Below are 9,170 nucleotides of genomic sequence, written 5' to 3' on the forward strand. Positions count from 1 at the left end.
GGGAGTCATTAAGCCCACAATCTCCCCCTTTCAATGGCCCCATTTGGCCAACACTTAAGCCAGCCACCAATGAATGGCACCTCACCATTGGCTATTGATACATCAATGTTCAGGTTCCCCCAATAAGGGCCCAGTTCCTAATATTATAGAATTGATTGAGGACATACAAAGGGCCCAAGGAGCATCCTTCGTGGTTATTGACCTAGCTAATATATTCTAGTCTGTTCCCTTCACGGAAGAATCCCAGACTCAATTTGCTTTCACTTTTGAAGGGGCTCAATATACATTTATGGGACTCCCAGTGGACTATTTAAACAGTCCTGCAATTGCACGTAACCTCTGCTGCCAGGATTTGAATATCTTAAGATTGGAAATGTGCTGTTTTTGACATTATACTGATGACATTATGTTGAGGGGTCCCTTTGAGGAAGCAGTAAGGGCAAATTTGCACACACTCAGAGACCACCTACACCAATGCTGCTGGGCAACGGCCTCTCACAAGATCCAAGGCTGAGCCTCATGTGTCAAGTTTCTGAGCATCATCTAGTCCTCTAAGGGATGAGAAATTCCCCTAACAGTCAAATATCAATTACTGACCGTTAAACCACCCACTACACTCAGACAGGCACAACACATACTAGGTCTTTTCACATTCTGGAGGCAACACGTCCCTCACCTCTCACTCGTTCTTCACCCTATATATGTAATCACATGCATGTCTGCCACCTTCCATTGGGGCCAAGCCCAATAGTGTGCTTTGGAAGCTGCAGAGCAGGCAGTCCAACAAGACTTACCTTTAGTCCTGCCTGGCTCCACATTCCATGTCAAGTCCTTGGCCACATCTTCTATGCCTCCTGGAGTCTCTGGACCAAACATGAGCTTCCTGTGGGATTTTAGACTAAACGCTTTCCCCCAGTGACAGCCCAATATACTTCCCTTCAGCACCAGCTTTTGGCAACCTGTCAGGTTGTTTTAGAACTGAGGCCCTAACCAGCCCACACCCAGAACTAGTCTGTACCCAAGTTCCTATAGTGCCCTGGGTTTGAGATACCTCCCAGAAGAAGCTTGGCACAGCTGGTGATGGCTCCTTGGTAAAATGGAAATGGCACCTTTCCACTGGTACCATTGGAAAGTACCAAATGTATCTTCAGGAGAGGGCTAAACCTGACATCAAAGGCCTTTCCAAATTACAAGAGGATGTGGCTTCCCCCATGCTCAGCCCCTTGTCCAAGAGCCTTGAGGAAGTGGTAATGATGCCCCCACTTCCTCCTCTGCTGGTTACTTGGGGTGCTCCTTGGGACCAACTGTCTGAAATGGACAGGGAGTGGGTGTTCTTCACCGATGGCAGTGCCACTACTGTATGCAATGAAACTCACTGGAGGCCTGCAGCATTTCACCTGGCCTTAGGCACCTCGCTAGTCAAGGAGGGTACTCCCAGCTCAGCCCAATTGGCAGAACATGTAGCTGTTCACCTAACCCTTAAAAAGGCCACAAAAAGGGGCCTTTGGCAAATCCACATTTTCACAGATTCCTGGGCTGTTACTAATGGCTTTGCACTTTGGTCTGGCCAGTGGTTAAGGGACAATTTTCTCATACAAGGCAAGTCCATCTGGGCACTCAAATATGGAAGGAATTAGTGGAGTCCCCAGTTCCTATCATTGTTATTTATGTTTCCACTCACAATAACTACTCTACACCAGAAGCCATTTTCAATAATATCCCAGAGTCCCTCACTAAGCCCTTCACGCTCTGCCACGTACAGACGCCTCAGGGTACCAACCCTTCCCACCAGCTCTCAAAATGGGCCTAGACAACCTCAGTTCATCAGAGAATTGATGCCTTAATAACTTAGGCTCAAGTGAGGGGACTCCCCCTCTCCACAGCAGTAGCCAGTGTTGTGATGGACAAGCACATTCTCTGCTCCCAAACTAAACAATGGAGGTTTGGTCCCCCAGATGGGGACATATTCCCTGGGGAGACTGACTGTACTCCTACTGGCAGATTGATTTCATCAGGCACTGCCCTCTTCTGCTGGGACTTCCAGATATGCCATCACAATCATTAATACTTATATAAGACTCCTATGGGCGACTCCCTTCCAGAATTCTTCCTCAAAACAGATAATCTCTTTCCTTACTAAACTTATTATTATTCCCTTCCACTATAATTTTTCAATTATCTTGCCATCTGCTTCAAGCTACTGACCTGATTGAGGACAGATAGTCCACTCTGATTCCCTCATCGCTGAATGACACCCAGGCAAAAAGTCCATCAAGTTAGTGCAAGATCATTTCTTTGGAAACCCTGACAATGGTGAGGACTGTCCAAGAGGAGCCACCTCCATGCCAGCTGCTCTCACTGAATATAGTGGCTACAAGTGCTGGCTAATGAAACCAAATTCCCCACTAATTTATAGGAAGTAGAAGTCACCGCCCTGGGACTAACCACTGGCACAGTTTGCGTGTCTGAAAGAGGGAAAGAAACTCTGCTTGGTAGATGCAAGCCATATTCAGAGATGAGATATGGTGAGAAAGCTACAAGTCATGGCCTTACCACACACTCCGTGAGGTAACCTTACTTTCTTCTAAGAGCAACCATATTTAGCCATTAATCAATATACAAATAGCTCAGCCAGAAGGAACACAACCCAAGCTCATCAAATGTCAATGCTCTATATGGATATGGCTATTCTTGTTGCTTTGTACGGTCTGAGTGATAGGGTTACTGGTAGACCCCTCAGGCCTAACCATGACACAGATACAATGCTGGAACAATACCACTCCAGTCCACAATTGCAGCACAGGGTGGAAATGTGGGGAATATTGGAAAGCCCTGTTAGAAGGGCTCAGGCCAGTGTGCCACTGAGTCTGGGCAGCAGAAGGATTGAATCTCTTTAAGGCAATGGTCACTCTGGAAGCGATGTCTAAATGACACTTGCCTCCTGATTTCTGTTGTACATCAAATGTTGCTACAAGCTAACTGGCCCTATGATGGCCTATACATAAAATCTATCTCATTACAGGGACTGTGCTCCCATGATTTGTCCAGTGCCCTTATGGGTTGGGCCCAGGAATGTCTAAATAGCAACCTTAAGCTCTCCCTAGGGTATAGATGTGCCCAGAAGCCTTATCTGCGTTGGATGAACCCCTCAGGGAATGAAAGGGCAGCTACTCATTCTGTTGCTAATGTGCCCCTGATTGGTATCAAACCTGAAGTGAGTTCGCTCACCCAGTGCATAGCAAGCCAATCTCTGACTCTGGGTGTAGTGAAAGAAAGCAGGAATTTTATTATTGCACAGTGCTGAGCAAGGAGAAAGGGCAACTAATGCTGAAATCCCAAACTCCACGAAAAGCTAAAAGTAAGGGTTTTTATTCGGGGTTTTAGGTAGGGGAGGGGGAGCATATGGTCTTGCTGGTGGGAGCTTTCCTACCAGCATGGGGGGACCACTTGTAGGAAGGAGGAGGAGGAGATAACAAATCTAGGTGGATGTCCTTAGCCATTTGTCTCCATGGTGGAAGTGGATTCTGGAGCTAGAAAGCCAGGGAGTAAGCAGGAATGAGTGCTTTGGTTTTAACCCCATATATGCTGGGTTTAATGTAGGGAAACCAATATCAAGGCCGGTATCATGATGCCCCAGAGAGCTCTCAATAATTTGTCCCACTAGAAGCAGGCATCAGATACGTAGCTCAGTCCTCAGGGAAGCCTCTAAGTTATATCAGGCTAGCCTACCCACAGCCCATGACCAATACCGCAACTGGATAGCCACATGGGAAGGTCACCTGCCCCCTGAGTAGCCACCATTCCAAAGGACCTCACCTCCAAATGAGACAGACTCATCACTGGAGAGGACACCATCTCAGATGATATTGCCCCAACCCTAGAGCTCACTGCCAGAGATTCCTATGCCTCTCACACCAGAGATGATACCCCAGGGACATATCACCCACCAAAATGGAGACCTAGCTGCTCACTAGGTGGCCCCACTGTCAGTTTACAGTGAACTAGGCAAAATACCACAATGGAGACTAAGACCTTCCAAGAACAATGGGCTAAATGTACTGCCCTGATGGAATCAGGGGACAACCCACTGGAATATGTTGACGAAAATAATCCATAACCGATCTATAAATGAAAATTTGGGTGAGTTTATTCTGAGCTTAAATCTGAGGATTATAGCCCGGGAGAGTCTTTCCACAAAGGAACAGAGCACTCCAAAGAAGTGGGGGTATACAGGGTGGTTATATATCCTCAAAGAGTATGTTTCACATATGATTGAAATGTCCCTTTTACAATAGTCACGAGGCTGCTCTGTCAGCACAGCGATTGATGGAAACAGCAGATAGGCCTGCTGTCTCGGTGAACCCCGTGGGGTGGCGGGTGTGTTGCCTTGGGCTGGACGGTCACAGATGAGCACTGCAATTGGTTCCCAGCCTAAAGAAAGATGCTTAATCTTTAAGGAGATGCCAACGTTGGGAGGGGGAGAGAAGTTGCACCTTTATCTCAAGGGCCTTTGCTCTTGCCATAGGGAATCTCTAAAGCAGATATACAATGCATGCTCAACGGCCTTGGTCAGGCCCTTTTGGAAAGACAAGGTCAGGCCGAATTAGGTTTACACCAAATGGCTTCCTCATATTCTCCAATATATCCTATTACTTGCCATTTTTATTTGTCAAATATTATTTTGCAGAATTTGCTGGGTGCTTGCTGACTGACCCTACCCTATACTAAGAGGCCTGTCAGACTGTGAGCATGCCCCTGCGAACTGCAGGGCCGCATTGTATCATATCTCCCCATTGTGGCAGGTCAAAATGTACACTCTGAACCAGATAGCTCCCCTGCCTACAAATACTGCAGGTTGTTAATGTCCTCACCATTAACATTGATGCCTCAGCATCACAAGATAGATTGTGTAAGTGCCTGGCACATTACCAGCTACATGACTAGATAAACAGCCAGGTTGCCCCACCCCGAAGCTTCCTTTGTTCTATTGAGGTCTGGTTGACTGACCATTTGACCATTTGTTTTTCCCTTCCTGAGTTTTAATTCCTTCTCTTATGTTTTAAATTCACCAATAAAGAGTGAACCCCCAAAACCCAGGTCCCCACCCTTGACCCTAATAAAAGCAAAACCTCAGGCCTGCATGCTCGCTCTCTCCCCTCAACTTCCCTGTGTGGCCCCAGGTGTGCTGTGTACCCTCCATGACTTGTGAGTAATAAATCTTTTTTTTATAAATTGCTGGATGGTAGAGGAGTGGTTTTTTCTCATGGTGGTAGAATTCAGTTGCAGTTACAGCCTGTCGCCACTAGATGGGGGTCGAGAGCGGCGTGTTAGCTCTCCGCCTTGGGGCAAGATGGCTGCGCCCACTGGCTTTGTTAGGGGGGAGGGGCTGTTACTCACACGCGCCGGTCTGGGTTCAGATCAGTTCTGTTCTCTGGTCTCCCAAGGCCGTTGATTTATAGGGTCCCCGCGGACGGAAGCTTTCCCCCCCCCGTCAGCGGGTCTCCACTGAATCAGCGGCAGGAGTCCTGGATGATCCCCGGGTCGCGCGGCCCCTCCCCCACTCCTTCCCGACCCACGCCGCAGCGATCGCAGACTCTAGGGGTGGGAGCGATGTTCTCTCCCACCGTTCCGGCGCCTCCGAGGGTGTCAGCAAGGTTTATGATCTCCGCCTTCTTGGTATTGTAGGTCTCTAACGAGCTGGCATTATGTTTATTCTCTGAAATTCAGTTCTTCCAATCTTTTGTTGTATTTTGGAGGGGAGAGAATCCCGGGTCAGCTCACCCCGCCATTTTGCTCCGCCCACCAATAAATCTTTTTTTTTTTTTCAAAGTTCCCACATGGTTTCTACTGAGGTGCATCTTGCAGTCATAGTAAGAACCACAAGGGCCAGTCCAGCCACAACACTGGCTCCAAAAGGGAAGTGTCTGCAGGGGCTCACCACAAGTAGTATGGACTCAAGTAAGAGCCCCAGGTGTTTCTAGTCAATAGCATCACTATCAATAGGCTGAGGCCAGCACAAAACAGTAGAGCAGCACCCCCAACCAAGACTTCTGCTGTTCACCTTCCCCCTGTAGAAATTCTTCCACACTCCTCCTTGGGTGAAACTGGTTATTTGATAAGCAATGAAGTGGTCACTGGGGTCACTGCTAGACTAGAACTCTCCACAAGAGAGTCACAGTCTCTGGCCACACGTGACAGAGGAATCATTTGAACTCCTTCTAGAATGTAAAGTACAACTGAGGTATTGGATTTTTGAACCACACATGCTCAATCATAAAATAACTGTCAGGAGAGCATTAAGGACCAATGATGATCCCCATTGCTCTGTGTGTTAGTTTCTACAAGAAATGGGTCCAAGTCTGTTGCTGGCCACTAAATGCAGAACACGGACCCTGAAAATTATCTGACATACCACCCTCATCCCTTACTGCAGATTCAAAAATTGGATGTGAAGAATTATGGTCTGAATTTGGGAAGTGTTGGTTTAGTTAAGTCAAGAAGTACATATAACCAGTAAGAAATTATTTGGGACTTATGTGCACCAAACTATTGAGAGATGGAGGGGGGAAGATGATCTTCATAAGACCTCACAAAATACAGTCTAGTTGAAAATAAGCATACATGAACAAGGAGAGACTGTTCTGTGTAGCTGTGTAAGGGAAACTTGGCCTTGCCAAAGGATAGGATGTCCCAGGAAAGCAAGGGGGCAGTTCATATTCCAACAAGGAAGACTAAATGGTAGCATCCCTTGTACCATCTTCTCAGCCCTGCTACCAGTTCTGGAATAGCATCCTCCTTTTCTAGGAACTTCCCCACACAAACACATACTCCAATTATGTGGTTCTGGGGGGTGCCCCCTGTTCTTGCATGACCCACATCTCCCTCACCACAGCTAACTGGCTCAGGGGTCATGGACCCTTCCCCTTGTGCCTTCTGTTGTTGGCTTAAGGTCAGGCACCTAAGGACCACCCTGATTTGTTTTCCAGCATTGAGGGAAAAGGACAAACTTATTCCTTGCTCCTCATGCGTCCTTGAAGAATTTTTCATTCCACAGTCCATGAGGGAAAAAGGGAGAAGAACTGGTATATATTGGTGAATTTAGCAAAAGAAATAGAGCATGAAGATTTGGCTATCTATACTTTTGCTCTTTTTGTATCTGCATTCCCACCAAGAGGAAATGCTATAAGCCTACAGGGGCCTTGTGGGCAAAACGTGTATTTGCCTAGAACTTCCTTTGAATGGGTAATTAGGGTAGGCTAACTGCTGTAACAAATGCTCTAAGTCTTCCTGGATTAACACAGTAAATTTTTATTTTTTGTTCTTACCAAGATCCTGTGCACACTGGTAGCGCAGGTGATGGGAGGATATTCTCCTTATTTTGTTCAAGACTCAAGAAGGGAATGCATATTACAGAAGATTCGAGACAACTGCAGACGTGCACAACAGAAGGGAAACAGAACAGAAGGTCACATGACCTTCAAGAGAGATGCACTGAAATCTTCCAGTGCTGTGCTCTTGGCATTCGGGAGGGTCCCTATCCTACCTGCAAGCTCTAAACCAGTATCCCAAAGAGAGAATACCACTCCCTAATTGACACACTGTGCCCTCCCATTCAGAGAAGTCTATTAGTGAAATGGACATCACAACATAGATCAGATCCATGCTAATCACCTCGGTTAATGAAACGAGTCCTTTACTCCCAAATATGAATGGACGAATGTTTGCCAGATATTCAAGAAAGCGAAAGAGAAGATGATGATGGACTAACAGAACTATTTCTGATAAGAAAAATATATATATATATAATATATATATTATATATAAAAATATATATATAAAATACAGAAAATAGAAGAGAACTTTACCAAAAAATCCAAATTCATATTCTCAGAATTTTAAGGAGGACGATGGGGTTTTTAATGAAAGCAGGGTGGTATAAAAGGGAGTAGAGAACAAGAGAAAGTCCTTGGGAAATGGAAATATTAATGCCAAATTAAAAACTTAAGAGATACCAGGTGCTCAGCACAGAGTCGCCCTGTTTCACCCAGGCTAGAATGAGACCTGGAACACCGAAGTCGAGACCTCCCCGCCCCCGACGCTCACCACCAAAGTAACGGATACTCCCTCCTCCTCCCCTGCCCGCCATAACGGGCCCCATTTTGGTCGCATCCTAGAGCTGCGGCCCAACCAGAGCGCACCCGACCACGCCTTCATCGCCCACTCTGAGAAACTCTGAGGCAGGCTTCACCTTCGCGCCCGCGCCACCAGCCAAGACAACTGTGCCGCCCTCGCAGGTGCGTCAGCACTACCACCCCGACTGCGAGGCCGCCATCAACGGCCGGATCTGCCTGGAGCTGTACGCCTCCTACATGTACATGTCGACGGCCTACTACTTCGACAGGGACGACGTGGCCCTGAAGCACTTCTCTCAGTTCTTTCTGAAACTGTCGTGCGAAAAGAGGGAGCACGCCGAGAGGCTGATGCAGCTGCACAACCAGCGCGGAGGCCGCCTCCGCCTCTGTGACATTAAGAAGCCAGATCGCGACGACTGGGAGAGCGGCCTGAAGGCCATGGAGTGTGCGCTCCAGCTGGAGAAGTGCGTGACCCAGAGCCTGCTCGATCTGCACCAGCTGGCCACCGACAAGAGGGATCCCCATCTGTGCCACTTCCTGGAGAGTCACCTCCTGCTCGAGGAAGTCAAGTCCATGAAGGAGTTGGGGGACCATCTCACCAACCTGCTCAAGATAGGGGCCCCAGCAGACGGCCTGGCAGAGTACCTCTTCGACAAGCTCACCCTGAGGGACGGCAGTAAGAACTGAGTTTGGACTGCTTTCCCCAGAGCCATGGGGGGACTTCCCCCGGTCACAATACCGAGCATGCATATCGCAATATTGCCCTTGCAAAACGTTCACTTAAGGTTTTTCTTCCAGTTTTGCCATTTCTTCCAATACAGTTATGTGGTTCCTAAATAAATAAAGCTCTCTCCTTGATTCATGTGTGCAGAGCTCATCTTTTAAGTTTTAAGTCAGGTATCCAGGAGTCTCTCCGCCCACCCACGTCCCATCCACATGCAGCTCGGGATCTCCGTGGATGCAAGGAGAAGGTATTCCATGGGACCCTGGGAAACACAAAATTAATCTTCCCCTCATAAACAAAGTGGGGGTGTGGGG

The 9,170-nt window shown here is 47.6% G+C and overlaps 1 pseudogene; it reads left to right on the forward strand.

Moving 5' to 3' along the window:
- The first annotated feature begins 1,139 nt into the window (after positions 1–1,139).
- On the forward strand, positions 1,140–8,970 carry LOC100054781 (ferritin heavy chain pseudogene; annotated as a pseudogene).
- The last annotated feature ends 200 nt before the right edge of the window (positions 8,971–9,170 follow it).

Source organism: Equus caballus, chromosome X, assembly GCF_041296265.1.
Source record: "Equus caballus isolate H_3958 breed thoroughbred chromosome X, TB-T2T, whole genome shotgun sequence".
Classification (NCBI taxonomy): Eukaryota; Metazoa; Chordata; class Mammalia; order Perissodactyla; family Equidae; genus Equus; species Equus caballus.